We start from the raw sequence: 16,306 nt of genomic DNA, 5'->3' as shown, positions 1-16,306 counted from the left end.
TCTAGGTGTGATGTCAGATCATTAATTAGAGCTCTTTCCAATTTTTTGAGTTAAGCATTTAGTGTTATGAACTTTCCTCTTAACACTGCTTTTGCTGCATCCCAGAGATTTTGGTGTTTTGTCTCCGTTTTCATTTATTTCAAGAATTTTTTGATTTCTGCCTAAATTTAGTTGTTTACCCAAAAGTAATCCAGGAACAAGTTGTTTAATTTCCATGTAATTGTGTGGTTTTGAGAGATCTTCCTGGTATTGATTTCTATTTTTATCCAGCTGTGATCAGAGAGTATGCATGGTATGATTTTGGCTTTTTTACAATTATTGAGGCTTGCGTTACGGCCGAACATGTGTTCAGTCTTGGAGTATGTTCTGTGTGCAGAAGAAAAGAATGTGAATATATATTCTGTAGTTGATAGGTATGGTATTCTGTAGATGTCCATTAGGTCAAATTGATCAAGTGTAGAATTTAAATCCAGAACTTCTTTATTAGTTTTCTGCCTTCATTATCTGTCTAATGCTGTCAGTGGGTTGTTGGAGTCCCCCATTCGTGTACAAAATTTTGAAACCTAAAAATGTAGGCTGAACAGAGACAGTGTGAACAAAGGCATAAGAATGAGAAAATTGAGGACTTGTTCACGAAATGATAAGGGGTTTAATTCATCTGGAGGGAAGAAGATAATGGGAGAAATGATTGGAAAATAGACTGTAGCTATCAAGTGTTACAGGAGTCTAAATGACAAACTGTACCATTTAGTAGTTCTCTCTCTCTCTCTCTCTCTCTCTCTCTCTCATCTTCTGGTGGGAATTGTGGGGTCAGGCTCTGTTTAGGAACATTATTCTTTAGGAATTTATGTTTGATTACAGGAGGAGGTAACTGGAGGTAAACATTGCAGTTGACACATTTTTGCAGCAGTTTAAGGAAGATAATGAGGACTAGAACTAGCAGAGTGGTAATGAGAAAAGAAAGAGAGGGTAGGAGGTAGCAGGTAGGAGATAATTTACCCTCATTGGTGCTCTGGCTAGATATGAAATGGCAGGGTAGTGCAGATATAAACATAACACCAGATTCTGACCCTTGGTAACTAGATTGTGGTAGCATTTTGCTGGAAACCAGATAGCTTCTGTGATGAAACATCTCTGCCATCAGACTGCCTGGGTTCATATCCTTAGATCATAGATTCTTTACCTTACGGATTTGTGCTTCAGTTTGTTTTTCTGTCTGTAGGATGGAAGTGCTAATAATTCTCTCTTCCTAGGATTGTTAGGCTAAATAAAATATTCACAGAAAGTCCTGCAGCCCTTCTCAATTGGGTTCTGTGGAGAGAATGAAGTCCTAATGCTTTGAGGAATCCACTGCAATAAATTAATTTCTCTTTCCTGCATCTTTAGTGGTACTTGCATGTAACACACACCATAGGGAAGTGTGGAACATCTCCTAAAGAAAAAGTCAGAAGGGGCTTGTTATAAGATTTGGGCTTGAGTTAGGTGATTTTGAGGATATTTCATGAAAGTTGGGTTCTGTCCTGGATTGAGTACTGACAAGTAACAAAAGTAATTTGATGATTGGTTATCTTAATTGTCTTTATTGCAGAGGCAGGATAAAGTAACCACAGATTTTGTTTTTGGAGAAGAGGCAATAGTTTCTTGTGTTAGCTGAAATGGGAGAAGTTTGGTCATTTTCGTGGTTGTGTGATGTCTTTATTTTGATCTACATCAGGAATGGTTATAGAGTATACTAATCAAACTTCTACTCTTTTCCATTGATTTTCAGGACTTCCTAGGGTGGAACTGAAGCTTCAAAAGAATTCTTTCTTTCTGGGGCTACCCTGTATGCCCAGGTCATCTGCAAACCAACTAGAACAGTGGCTTTTAAGCATTTTTGGCTATGAACCAATATGCATAAATGCATGTTCACATATACACATACCTACATACCACCCTTTATAAAAGGGTGTTGTTTTGTTTTTGAGATGGAGTCTCGCTCTGTTATCTAGGCTAGAGTGCAGTGGCGCAATCTTGCCTTGCTGCAACCATAGCTGAGTTCAAGTGATTCTCATGCCTCAGCTTCCCGAGTAGCTGGGATTACAGGTACCCAACACCATGCCCGGATAATTTTTATATTTTTAGTATAAATGGGGTTTCACCATGTTGGCCAGGCTGATCTTGAAGTCCTGACATCAAGTGATCCACCTGCCTTGGCCTCCCAAAGTCCTGGGATTATAGGCATGAGCCACTGTGCCCAGTCGATAATATGTTAAGGTTGTGTAGTCCATATTTAGACTTTTGCTTTTTAACAAAGGGAAGCCACTGAATACTTTTATATAGTAGAATGAAATGACCTCCAAATAATCCAACTTGAGAATTAACTGGATAAGCACAAGGGCATGTAAGGAGACCAGTTAGAAGGTCATTCCAGTTACCCAGCTGAGAGATAATGATGGTGTGGACCAGATTCTGGCAGTGAAGATGGGGAGAAAACATTTTAGAAATAATTGCAAAGTAAATATTTTGTATTTATGATTTTTAGTTGAAGCGACAGAAACAAACCAATATTAGAAAAGCAAGGCTAATCATAAGATTACGGGACTGTCTCCAAAGAAATGTAGGGATATAGCTGAGACTTAGAAAAGGCCAGGAAACAAGAAAATGGAAAGTCTTAGGAAACTCAGGCAGAAACTTCCCTTTATCTCTCATCTCTTTTTCTAAATTTGCATGGCCTTCTCTATCTAAGCATACTGGTTTAATCTATGATATCTACGCAGGGTGGAAGATAGCCATAACATGTCTCCAATTTTCAACATCTCCTCTGTTTAAAAGAAAGCATGCAAAACTGAATATATAATTTCTTAGCTTTAATTGTAATTTTGCAGGAGAGTGAATAAGGTTGGCCAATGTCAATCTTTATAAGTGGATTCAGGAGGAAGTTTTATGGTTAAAATAAGATTCTGGGGACCTATCCCATTAGATAGATATATGGTTGGAGTTAGGAATACACATGAGGAAGTTACTCTAAAAATTTCTATTTTGTCATGAAGTGGATTGCTGATAGTAAGAGAAGGTGGTAGAGTCAAAGATTTGAGGATACTGGTAAATAATTGAAATGACAATTTCAGAAAGAGAGAAACTGAGTAGAGGGTCTTAGTGTGAACACAGAACATTGAGAGCTCTTCTAGGATTAACAATCTTCAGTTTGTGGTGGTATTAATCTACAAATTGACAGAGATACAAAAGGTTTAAGTATTAGATGATGACAATGATGGCACATGGATCTGAAGGATGAGAAGATGTATGAAGAGAAGAGACTCATGGGTAGAGTGAAAGTAGAAAGAATAGCATGTGTAAATGCCCTGAGGTAGGAGGGCTTTGGTGGGTTTGAGGCTCCATGAGAAGTATAGGAGTGTTTGCAGGTTCAAGTCACCAATTGGCTTTTCTTTAATTTAGAAACTTGTACAGTGCCTCTAGTGGCCAACTTAATTTTTGCATATAGTATGTGCTTAATAAATATTTGTTGAATGAATCTAGCCTTATCTGTGTTATATCTAGCAATTTTCCTTCAAAGTTTCTGTCCTCTAGATGGCATCCTTTCTTAATTTACAGAGGCGACAAGAGTTTTTATCTCACACTGAAAGTTTACATGAATATTCTGGGTCTCAATATCCTCATCTGTAAAATATAGGTTTAACAGTAAGACTTATCTCATAGGTAGTATATTAGGCTGTTCTTGTGTTGCTATAAAGAAATACCTGAGAGTAGGTAATTTACAAGAAAAGATGTTTCATTTGCTCATGGTTTTTCAGGCTGTGCAGGAAACATAGTGCCAGCATCTGCTTCTGGAGAGGCCTCAGGAAGCCTTTACTCATGGTGGAAGGCGAAGAGGGAGCAAGCATCTCACATGAGGAGAGCAGGAAAAAGTCAGAGGTGGGTGGTGGAGGGTGGGGAAGGTGCCACCAGTTTTAAATGACAGATCTCGTGAAACTCCCTATCACGAAGAAAGCACCAAGCCATGAGGGATCTGCTTCCATCATCAAAACACCTCTCCCCAGGCCCCATCTCCAGTATTGGGGATTACAATTCAACATGAGATTTGGGTGAAGATAAATACCCAAACTATATCATTCTACCCTTGGCCCCTCCCAAATCTCATGTCCTTCTCACGTTGCAAAGTACAATCATGCTTTCTCATCAGTCCCTCAAAGTATTAATTCATTCCAGTGTTAACTCAAATGTTCAAAGTCGCATCTGAGACAAAGCAAATCCCTTCCACCTATGAGCCTGTAAAATAAAAAAGCAAGTTAGTTACTTCCAAGATATAATGGGAACATAGGCACTAGGTAAACATTCCTGTTCCAAAAGGGAGAAATTTGCCAAAAGAAAGCAGCTGTAGGCTCCAGACAAGTCTGAAACCCAGCAGGGTAGTCATTAAATCTTCAAACTCTAAAATAATATCCATGTTATCCAGGGCACACTGGTGCAAGAGGTGGGCTCCCAAGGCCTTGGGCAGCTCTGCCCCTGTGGCTTTGCAGTGTAAAGCCCCCTCAGCTGCTCTCACAGGTTGTTGAGTGACTGTGGCTTTTCTGGATGCAGCATGCAAGCTGCTGGTGGATTTACCATTCCGGAGTCTAGAGGATGGTCGCCTCCTTCTCACAGCTCCGCTAGGCAGTGTGCTGATGTAGACTCCGTGTGGGGCCTCCGACCCCACATTTTCCCTCCCCACCGCCCTAGTAGAATTTTTCTATACGGACTCTGCCCCTGAAGCAGGCCCCTGCTTGGGCACCTGGGCTTTCTCATACAACCTCCAAAAGCTAGACAGAGGCTGCCAAGCATTTTTCACCTTGTACTCTACATACCTGCAGGCCTCACACCACATGTAAGCAGCCAAGGCCTCCAGCAGCTTGCACTCTCCAGAGTGGTGACATAACCAATACCTGGGGCCCTTTGAGCCACAGCTGGAGCTGGAGTGACTGGGATGCAGGGAGCAGTGTCCTGAGGCTGCACAGGGCAGCAGGGCCCTGGGCTTGGCCTGTTAAACCATTCTCTGGTCCTGTACCTCTGGAGCTGTGATGGGAGGGGCTGCCTAGAAGATCTCTGAAATTCCTTTGAGGCATTTTCCCCAGTGTCTTGGCTTTCAGCACATGGCTCCCTTTTAATTATGCAAATATTTCTAGCAAGTGATTGCCAACACAGCCTGCTTGAATTTCTCCCTACAGAAAACTTTTCTTTCTCTGTCACATGGCCACACTATAAAATTTCCAAACTTTTATGCTTTGCTTCCCTTTTAAATAGAAGTTCCAACTTTAAGTCATTCCTTTGCTCCTGCATCTGAGAATAGGCTGTTTGAAGCAGCCAGGAAACATCTTAAACACTTTGCTGCTTGGAAATTTTTTCTGCCAGATATCCTTAATTATCACTATAAAGTTCCAGCTTCCACAGAGCCCTAGGGCAGGGGCACAGTGCAGTCAAGCTCTTTACTATGGCATTACATGTGTGACCTTTGCCTTAGTCACCAGTAAGTTCCACATTTTCATCGGAGACCCCAGCAGCCTGGACTTCAACTGTTCATTTCATTATCAGCATTTTAGCCACAATCATTTAACTAGTCTCTAAGAAATTCCAAACATTTCCTCTTCTAAGCCCTCCAAACTCTTCCAGCCTCTGCCTGTTACCCAGTTCCAAAGCTGTTTCCACATTTTCAGGTATCTTTGTAGCAATGCTCCACTCCTTTGTTGCAATTTTCTGTATTAGGCCGTTCTTGCATTGCTGTAAAGAATATCTGAAACTAGATAATTTATGAGAAAAGAGGTTTAGTTGGCTCATTGTTCTGCAGGCTGTACAGGAAATATAGTGCCAGCATCTGCTTCTGGGGTGGGGGGTTCTCAAAAAGATTTTTTACTCAGGTGGTAGGTGAATGGGGAGCAGTTATCTCATTTGGTAAAAGCAGGAGCAAGAGAGAGAGCTGGTGGGAAGATGCCATACACTTTTAAATGACAAGATCTTGTGAAAATTATCATGAAGACAGCATCAAACTATGAGAGATCTGCCCCATAATTAAAACACCTCTGACCAGGCCCCATGTCCAGTATTGGGGATTACAATTCAACATGAGATTTTTGCAGAGAGGAATATCCAAACTATATCAGATAGTGTGAGATTTCAATCAAATAAAACATGTAGGCCAAGTACAGTGGCTCATGCCTGTAATCCCAACACTTGGGAGGCTGAGGCAGTTGGATCGCTTGATCCCAGGAGTTTGAGACCAGCCTGGGCAACAGGGCAAAACCCCATCTCTACAAAAAATATAAAAAATTAGCTGAGCATGGTGGTGCATGCCTATAGTTCCAGCTACTCAGGAGGCTGAGGTAGGAAGATGGCTTAGGCCTGGGAGGTCAAGGCTGCAGTGAGCCATGACTGTGCCTATGCACTCCAGCCTGGATGACAGAGCCAGATCCTGTCTCAACACACACACACACACACACAACCATGTAAAGCACTCAGTGGCTGTCTTAGTCATTACTTAATGTAATCACTAAGTTTATTGTTATGGTCATTATTCCAGCCTTGAGATTACACGTGTTCATGTTATTGTCTTGGCCAGAAATATTTACATTTGTATGGGGCATTGGCAATTTGGAAGACCCATCTTAATTGTATCCGAGTCCTTTGAGGAGCTAGCCCTTATCAATTCTGAATCTAAGTGTTCTGAGTGTGATGCCTAGTCCAGTGACAGGGTAGCCACCTTGGAGGCTCGTGTGAATACTCATGCTTCATCCTCCCTGATTCAAAGTGGGCCAGGAAGTCCAACCAGTGCTAATAAAATGCATAATAATTTCAGAATTTTTGGAAAAGAAAAATAGCTTTGTCTTTCCTCTATGGAAACTACAACAGGACAAAATCACTTTCCCCTGAAATAGTGTGAGGGGAGACTGTGAGATTTGCATCTGTGAAAGCCATGGTTACTACAGGGGGAGCTGAGAGAGCCTTCATTGCCAGCCTGAGTGATCAAGCAGAGTACCAAGGGAAGAAATGCTTGAGAATTGACTTCTGGGTGATACTTTTTGAGCTCCTGGATAAAACCTGTCTGAAACTAATTATGTTTTAGATCTTTTTCATTATGTGAGCTAGTACATTTCATTCATTGTTTAAATGAGATTAAGTTGGGATTTTGTTATTTGTAATATATAATCCTAATTGATATGCAATTTTCATCAAGAATGTGATTTATTTATCTTATGTGAAGTATGCATTGGCAGAAATAGAATTGTTCTTTCAATAATCTTATCTAGAAATTCCTTTGCTAGGCTAATCAATAGATATCATGCCAGTAAGTACTATATATATTCATTTATTTCAGTGTAAGTCAAACTCTAGGACAATATGGTTTTTGAAAAATCAATGTCTCTCTTTTAATAATTAGGCTGTGATTCTCATTGGCTATCTTGGGCAAATTATTTCTACATACAAATTAGTCTTTTTTCTGCAGTTTATTTCCCTTTTAATGTAAAATAAGAACATTTCAGAAATCTATTTTATTCACATTTCAGAAAGCTAAGTTCAACACTTTGCTATTTAATATCTAATATTTAATTTCTATATTTGCATTCTATTCACATTTTGGGAGATCATACTTTGTATTATTCACAGAGGGAATATTTGAGGTGGAAAGAATTTTGAATCAGCTACAACTGGGTTCCAATTCTGCTACTTACTAACTAGCTCAGTGAACTTGGACTAGTTATTTAACTCTGAGCCTCACTCTTTTTTTTTTTTTTTTTCAAATAGAGAGTGATACTTTCATCTTCCAGAGAGACATGCAGTGAACAATACTGAGACAGCATATGTAAAGCTTTTACACTAAAGCACCCAAAAGCCCATGACTTATTTTCTTTTTTTTCCTAATTAGCACATTTAGATTTGTCCCCAAAATGTTTACTGTGAAGACATGCCAAACAGATATATTGTTCTTTGCTTCAAAAATATTAAATGTTTTGCTGGGCATGGTGGCTCACGCCTATAATCCCAGCACTTTGGGAGGCTGAGGTGGGTGGATCACCTGAGGTCAGGAGTTCGAGACAAGCCTGGCCAACATGGCAAAACCCCATCTCTACTAAAAATACAAAAATTAACTGAGAATGGTGGTGTGCACCTGTAATACCAGCTACTTGGGAGGCTGAGGCAGGAGAATCGCTTAAACCTGGGAGGCGGAGGGTTGCAGTGAGCTGAGATTGTGAGGGTTGCAGTGAGCCATTGCACTCCAGCCTGGGCAAAAAGAGTGAAACTCTGTCTTGAGAAAAAAAAATTATAGAGAGAGAGAGAGAGAGAGAGAGAGAGAGTTAGATAATAGATAATGTTTTTCTTTCTTCACTAGATTCTAAACACTCCATGGAAAGGGGCTAGTTTTATTTAGATTAGATTGTGCTGAATGCTAATTTGATGTCAGGTTTATGAATTACTTCAAACGGTGTATCTCTCATATTTCTTACCACACTAAGCATTTGGAATTTTGAGGAGTAAAGAAAGCCATTGAATCCCTCTCCTTTCCATAATATCCATACATCCATTTACTTGTATATTGTCCTAGTTTTTGTTGGAGAGCTTCATTTATTTTTTAACTTCATTTTATTTTGTGTTGCTAACTGTGTAGCTCATAATAAGGAAATTGAAAAAATATGCGTGCAATCATACTGCAAATTGTGACCCATCCATTTAATGTGAGCTGAGAGAGAAGTAGCTCCCCCTTTAGTTTTATTCTTATTTTTGAAGGCTTCTTAACATTTGGATCCCAAGTCTGAAGGAAGAGTTTTGTTCTTCACTTTTTTTTTTTTTTTTGGTATAAATGTCTTGAATGGTTTTCATGTAAAATAAATTTTGCTTTTCCTTTGGATCTCAGTCCTAACTTTGACAATCAGAAACCATTTTGAAACCTCCCGGTTACATACCTTGCCCAGTGGCCTGATGGCCATGACCTTTTCATGCCAATTGGATCCTTCCTCAGTTCCCAGCTGCAGGGTGAGCCGAAGTAGCTAAGAAACCTTCTTAAACAGAGGGATAAACAGATCCACATTTGAATTTGTCTGAATACTAGTATAATTACGTGAATGACTTAGCTATCCTTTTTACTGTGCAAGTTTAATTCAGAAGGGAGAAATAATGCCTTGAAAGTGAGTGAAGACAGAAGTAGGGGAACAAGACATTATCCAGTGTCATCTGAGGTATCTCTTTATCTGGAATGATAGTCACAGCTTGTTACCAAGAGTCAAGGTGGCATGGTGGTTAACATCATGGGCTCTGGTGTCTTTTGGGTTTGAATCTAGACACCCAGAAGTTTGAATCGCCACTTATTAGATATGTGATATTGGAAAGCCTCTGTGCCTCTGTGAAATGGAGAAAACGAGACCTACTTCAGGGCTCTTGTGAAGAGGGGTAAAGATAAATAACACAATAGCACATATAACAGTGCCTGTCATAGTGTAAAGGCTAAAAAATGTAAGCTTTAGTTGGTATTGTGTCTCTGGGTATTTGATTTAATGACACTCTGAACAGATAGTTCAAATAAATAAATTCAAAATATGTTGATGAACTAACTACCAGGTAAATATAATTTTAGGGTTCTAGTAAATTTGATCAAGTGGAAATCGTTGAGAGGATATTTATGATATGTATTAAAATTATGATACTGGGATCACACACACACATTTTTCAGGAATCTTCATAAATTTCTTTATAAGCACATATAAAAGGGTAGTTTACAAATAAGGCCTAAAGGAAAAATCGACAAATGCGTTTTGATTTCCAAAGCAGTGCTTTTGTTATTTCCCTGAAAACTAAATCTGAAGCCCCACTTGAGCTATTCCCATTCTCTCCTTACCTCTTTTCTTAAAAGAATCTTGAAAGAATCATCTCTACTTGAGGTTACAACTTATCATCTACAGTTTTCTCCTGGATTCATCACCTCATTTCACTGCTCCTCTGCAGCTGTTTTGTGGAAGCCATTCGACAACCTGAACTGCTAAAAACCCCAGCAAATTCTTCTTAGTCTTGACTGATAGATGCTTCAGACCATCAGGCTGTGTTTGCTTTTCTTTTCTTCCTGAAGCTCTTCTCTTTTGGCTTCCTTATTCCTATGCTTTCCTACATCTGTATGTACTTCTTAATCTTTTCAGAAGTCTTTTTTTGCAGCTATGTTTTCAATTATTGTGTTCTTCAGAATTTGTCTCTTGAACACACTGTTACACTTGCTCCTTCATTAATTTTATCCTAGCCAAAAATTTCAAGTAATACCTAAATTGTCTCAATTTATGTCTTAGTTGTTTATATTTCTGTCTCTTAGATACCATGGTGCCCCATAAAAATCTGAAGGTCAATATGACCCAAACTAAAACTTACTATTTTTCTTCCCACTGCAAAGTTACTTCTCAATAATCCTTATTTACATGTATAATTCTATCATCAGTATGCTCATCTAAGTGAGAAACTTTGAAATCATACTAGTCTTTCTTCTCCACAACTCCCAGTATTTCTCATTGGTTCACGAGACCAGTTGGATTTAGCTTTTAAATGACTTAACTCTCTCCTTTTCTTCCTACCAGCAGGCTCATCCTTAGTTTTCGTTTTTCCAATTTTTTGCTTGCATTATTAACACAATTTATATTGTGGAATGAGGAAGGAATATAAAGGTAACTAAAGAATATTGAAGTCTTGGAGAAAAAGAAACCTGTATAAGGAGAATTTCTAACATAATGTGGGAAAAGAGTGTGGCAAGTTGGCATTTGATTGATACATTTGATAATAAGATGAAATCTAGGGCTACTGATTATTGAAATGTGATACTCCAAAGGTCAGATGATAATTTTGAGGAAACGGTGATGTTTGAATATTCCCAAGGGATTTTCTGTTCTACTGAATACCCGTGCCACTTAATTCTGTCTCAATTTAATTAATTTAAAAAGTATTTATCAATTATGTACTAAAACTTGGACAGGCACATATGCAGAGCTGAAGCCATCATCTTACTCCCAGACTGACCTCTGTTTTCCCTGTCTTGGTAAGTGGTACCTGCAGAAGGTCATTCTATCACCCTAGAAACCTCAAAATTTTCCCATCCCAGAATCCTCACTTTGATTCCCCATCACTCACAGCTTAGTTCAAGGCTTACTATTCATTTTCCTGAGAGCGGTGGTCACATTTTTGTTGATATTTGTTCTTTAGCACTCTGCTTGATATTTACTATTTTTGCATAAATATTTGTTCATTTGCATTTTAAAATCCTAGACATTGTCATCTATGGTCTGGTAACCTTTTTTTTTTTTGAGACGGAGTCTCACTCTTGCTGCCCAGGCTGGAGTGCAATGGTGAAATCTCGGCTCACCACAACCTCCTCCTCCCGAGTTCAAGAGATTCTTCTGCTTCAGCCTCCCAAGTAGCTGGGATTATGGCTTGTACCACCACACCTGGCTCATTTTTTGTATTTTTAGTAGAGATGGGGTTTCTCCACATTGGCCAGGCTGGTCTCAAACTCCTGACCTCAGGTGACCTGCCTGCCTCAGCCTCCCAAAGTAATGGGATTACAGGCTTGAGCCACTGCACCCACCAATAACCTTCTAACTAGACTTTATACCAATAGCATTTTTCTTAGTTCAACTCATCTTTTATGTTGCCAGCACTGTTATCTACCTGAAAACTGAATTAAGTCTGTCCTTGCCTCCACTGCCTTTCGATGGCTGCAAGCTCAAAGCTCAGTATCCTTCACCGGCTATTCCAGGCCTTTTATAACTGGTTCCCATTTGCATTCACAGTCGCTTTCTTTTCTGCATCTTATACCCCAGTTACTTCTTGCCATTCCTCAAATAAGCTAGGCCTTCCTTCATGTATTTTTGTACAAGCTGTTCCCTTTGCAAAAAGGCTGTTTTCCTTTAGTCCACCTGGCAAATTTCTCTTGAACTCACGGGTCACCCAGGCAGCTGGCCTTTTCTTCACAGTCCTGTGTTATACCTCTACGATACATAACTCACTCTTGTCTATTTACCCCATACTTTGTGAACACCTGGAAAGCATGAATTTTTGTTTATTCACTTCAGAATTTTTGAACTTTTTATATAGTGGGTGTATAGTCCTTCCTAGGAAAGATTTATTAAATGAATAATCAAATTATAAGATGACATTCTATTTTAAGTTATGCACATATTTTAATATCTTATATAATTATGCATAAGTACATTTTTACAGTTTTGTTTTGTTCTCCAGCCACAGGGATTTTTATGTGACTTCTACAGAAAAAATAAGAAAAAATTGTAATTGTGCAAGATTTCAGTTGAGATATTTAGTGGCCTTGTTATCTAGGCATTCTGGGCTATGAAAGAAAGACAAAAGAGAGTGAGAAAGAAGGAAGACAGAAGAGGAAGGAAAGAAAAGAGAGAAAGAAAAGGAGAGAGAAAAGAAAGATGAAACAAAAACAATAGAAAAAAGGTAAACTGCCATAGGCATAAATATGAACTGGTTTCATCATCAAAGTTCTGAGTTGTTATCTCCTTAGGGGCCATTCCAGTGACCCGACCCACTTTTTCATCCACAACTTCAACTTCGCTCAACCAATCAGCATAATTAATCATCACTAAGAATACTTCTTTGGTTTCTTTTCTGTTTTTCATTCTCCTCTTCCTTCATCAGGACACTTTAACCCTTTATTCATCCTCCTCTATCAAAATACTACATAAGCCCTCAAGATGTCACCACCTCCAGAAAGACTTTCCTGATTCTCTCACTGAATGAAAATTTCCTTTCCTCAACTTGTCTAACACTTTTTACTCCTTTTTAAGGCCCTCATCACAACCTGCCCTCTACTGTGGTTATTTGTGTACTTAGGTTATCTTGCCTATTAGGGTTTACGCTTCTTAAATTCAGGAAAAGCCTCTTATGTGTCTCGTCCCTTCTTTCCCTCAGCAGTGCTTGTTAGGGTTTTGATGTTCATTAGGTATTTGCAACATAAACTGGAAATGAGTCATGAGCCTTGATATAGTTTGAATACTTTCACTACCCAAATATCATGTTGAATTGCAATCCCCAATGTTGGAAGTGGGGCTTGAAGGGAGGTGATTGAAGCATGGGGCTGGATTTCTCAAAAATGGTTTAGCACCATCCCTTTGGTGCTGTTCTTGTGATAGTGAGTTGAATTCTTGAGTGATATGGTGGTTTAAGAGCATGTGAAATATCACTCCCCACTATCTCTCTCTTGCTCCTGCTTTCGGCATGTGATATGCTGCGTTTCTATCTGCATTGCCCCCAGAAGCTGAGCAATGTCCATGACATGCTTGTACAGCCCGCAGAATTGTGAGCCAATTAAACCTCTTTTCTTTATGAATTACTCCGTTTCAGGTATTTCTTTATAGCAATGCAAGAATGGCCTAATACAGGCCCTGTTTGGTGTTAATGAGCTTCTTGGGGCCTGAACTATCAGATAAATATATGATTCTGCCTTAATCTGTGCTAAATTTTATGCAATGTCTCTATCTTATTTCTACTTTGTACTAAAAATCTGTATTTCAGAGCTATTAAAGAATATATTATTAAAAAGTAAGAGTACTTGCAAAGATTTTTAAAGTACCAATCTCCAGACTTCTTAGACCTGAAACATTACAATCTTGAAAGAGGCAATAAGTTACACTGTCAGGAACACAGACTCTGGGTCTAGATCAACTTGCTTCTGAATCCTGGCTCTGCTGCTTACAAGTTGTGTGACCTAAGTAAGCTCCTTAACTCATCTGTTCCTGATACTTAGTATCTATAAAACAGGAATAATAACAGTACCTATCTTATAGGATTGATATGAGAATGAAATGCATTCATATATGTAAAATACATGGGACAGTGTATGGTACATGGTTAGTGCCTAGTAGATTTTACCTATTACTTTACTATTTATTATTACTACTATTATTGTTTGCTCTTAGTTGCATATGTCTGCTCCCTCAACCCCCACGCCAAAAGCATGAGCTTCTGAACAGTCAATACCCTATTTTCTCAGTCTTTGTATTTCAAGCGACCCTCATAGTCACAGTGCCTGGTATAAACATTGAAAAAGAAGAACCTTGAAGAAAATTCCTCTTTGTCCTAGAGGTGAACCTGAACTTGCATGCTCCCTGCCATGGGTATTCATGGGTTCTTTTCTTGCTCCCATCAACCTCTTATTTAACCCTGCTGGTTTTCATTTATTTTATAATTCAATCATAATGAATTTTAAAATCCATTCTAACTTCCAGGGATCTCTAGAGACTCGCTTCATCAGTCTGACATCACATTCATTTACATTTCTTATTTTTTTATTTCCTTGTATGAGGTCTAAGAGCTGTTCCAATAAAACGCTTTTAAGATTGCATTACACATACTGTGGGCTATTTATTTCTGGCTAGATGTTCAAATTAATAAGCAAGAAATTGCTGATGCCTTGATCAACGATTACAAATGGTAATGCTATATCTGTTATAATCGAAAAAAACTGGACCTGGACTCTTCTTTTGTAACCATCTAAGCTATTAGTTTAAGTGGAAAATATTTGTACAAAAAATATCCAAGTATAGGGAGATGTTAGAGGCCATCCAGTTTTATCACTTTCTCAAGATGGTAAGTTCTTCTGTATTCCCCATGATAAGTCATCGTCTGTCTTCTGCCTGGATTGTCCCAGGAAGAGTGAACACAATACTTTTAAAGTTTTCTTCTGCCTTTGGTGGACAATAGTAGTTGGTAGGCAATTGTTTCTTATAGTACTCTCAAAAAACAGCATAGGGTAGAAAAAAATCACCATCTTCCATGATGGCCTTCAGATATTTAAAAACAGGTATTTTATTTCTTGACATGTTACATATAAATAGATTGTACTAATGGAGCTCAAAAACTTTTAGACCTGGAAGGCACATAAGCATAATTTAATCCTATTATTTGCAGAAATAAAAAATGAGAGGTTCAGTAAATTGCATGATGTCACTCATTTGTTCATTCAGTTATTGAGTACTCAGTAACTGGCTTAAGAAATTTATATTTGAAAGTTCATTATAAGCATATACAATTTTATAATTTATTATAAGGAATAAACTATGGACACATTTATAATTTAGTTTATAAATAATGTTGAAGATCTTGGGGAGCCATAGCTAATCCATTCTCCTCCCTCCATCCCCAGAGGCTACCACTAATCCATGTATGTTGTTTAACATTCAAACATATTGTATCAGTTAGTGTTCCAGCAGGAAAGCAGAACCACTCTGAGTGATATGGAATAAAGGATGTGTAATGAAGATGAGGTTTTATATGATTGCAGAATCTGTTGAAATAGTGGAAGACTCTTGCCTCTGCTTCTGGTTGTGGGCTTAAATTACTATAGTTTAGTAGGGTCAGAGTAAAGAAGATAAGATAGACATGGAATAGGGCAGAATGAGGATAAAATGGAACATACATCAGTATTTCACTGCCTCCGACCTTGATGATGAAGGTAATGTAAAAGAAGCTGGGTAAGCTTTGCCATGGAGTGGCACACACACTTGACATTAAACTCAGAGAAGATGAAGGAGGAGTTGTGGGCCTGGAAAAGCTGTGCTCCTAGAGAAGCTGCAGGCCTGGAAATCCTGTGGGCCTGGCTGCTGCTGTATGCCAATAAGGCCAGTAACAGTCACGACAATGTGAATGAGATGTAGTGGCTTCTGACTTTTACACTGACCTTTGGAGCAAAATGTCTGTTTCTTCTCTTTTGCCTTTCAAAGCATTTGGAATATCACCTGTTATCAACCTTGATTTACTACATGTATATGCATCCATAAACAATATGTGAGGTTGTGTTTCATGTCTTCAAGCTTGACATTAATGTCATCTATCTTTTCTTCTGTAACATTTTCACCTTTCATGTTATGTTTGTGAAATTTAACTGTCGATAATTATTGTTGTTATTTGTGTTTTGTCTTATTTTGCATAGTATTGCATTGAACAATTTGGCAATTTATCTACTCTTCTTGATCAATATTTAGATTGTTCCCAGATTTTCAATGGTCAACCAATGTTGCAATGGTTTTGGACATGTCTTTTTGAGTGCTTACGTGAGATTTCTCCAAGCTATAGAATTAAAAATACCTTATTTGATTATAGATTCTGCACATCTTCAGTTTTACTAGTAATTGCCAGTTTTCTCCTGAAAAGTGTAACAATTTACACTTTCACCAGCAGTGTTTGACATTGGTGCTTCTCAATGGAGGTGGGGGGTGATTTTGCCCTCTAGGTGACATTTGGTAATGTGTAGAGATACTTTTAGTTGTCACAACCAGTGGGGGTGGTG

Source organism: Aotus nancymaae, unplaced genomic scaffold (assembly GCF_030222135.1).
Source record: "Aotus nancymaae isolate 86718 unplaced genomic scaffold, 86718_ANA_hifiasm-v0.15.2.pri h1tg000036l, whole genome shotgun sequence".
Taxonomy (NCBI): Eukaryota; Metazoa; Chordata; class Mammalia; order Primates; family Aotidae; genus Aotus; species Aotus nancymaae.
This window is presented reverse-complemented; position numbering follows the sequence as displayed.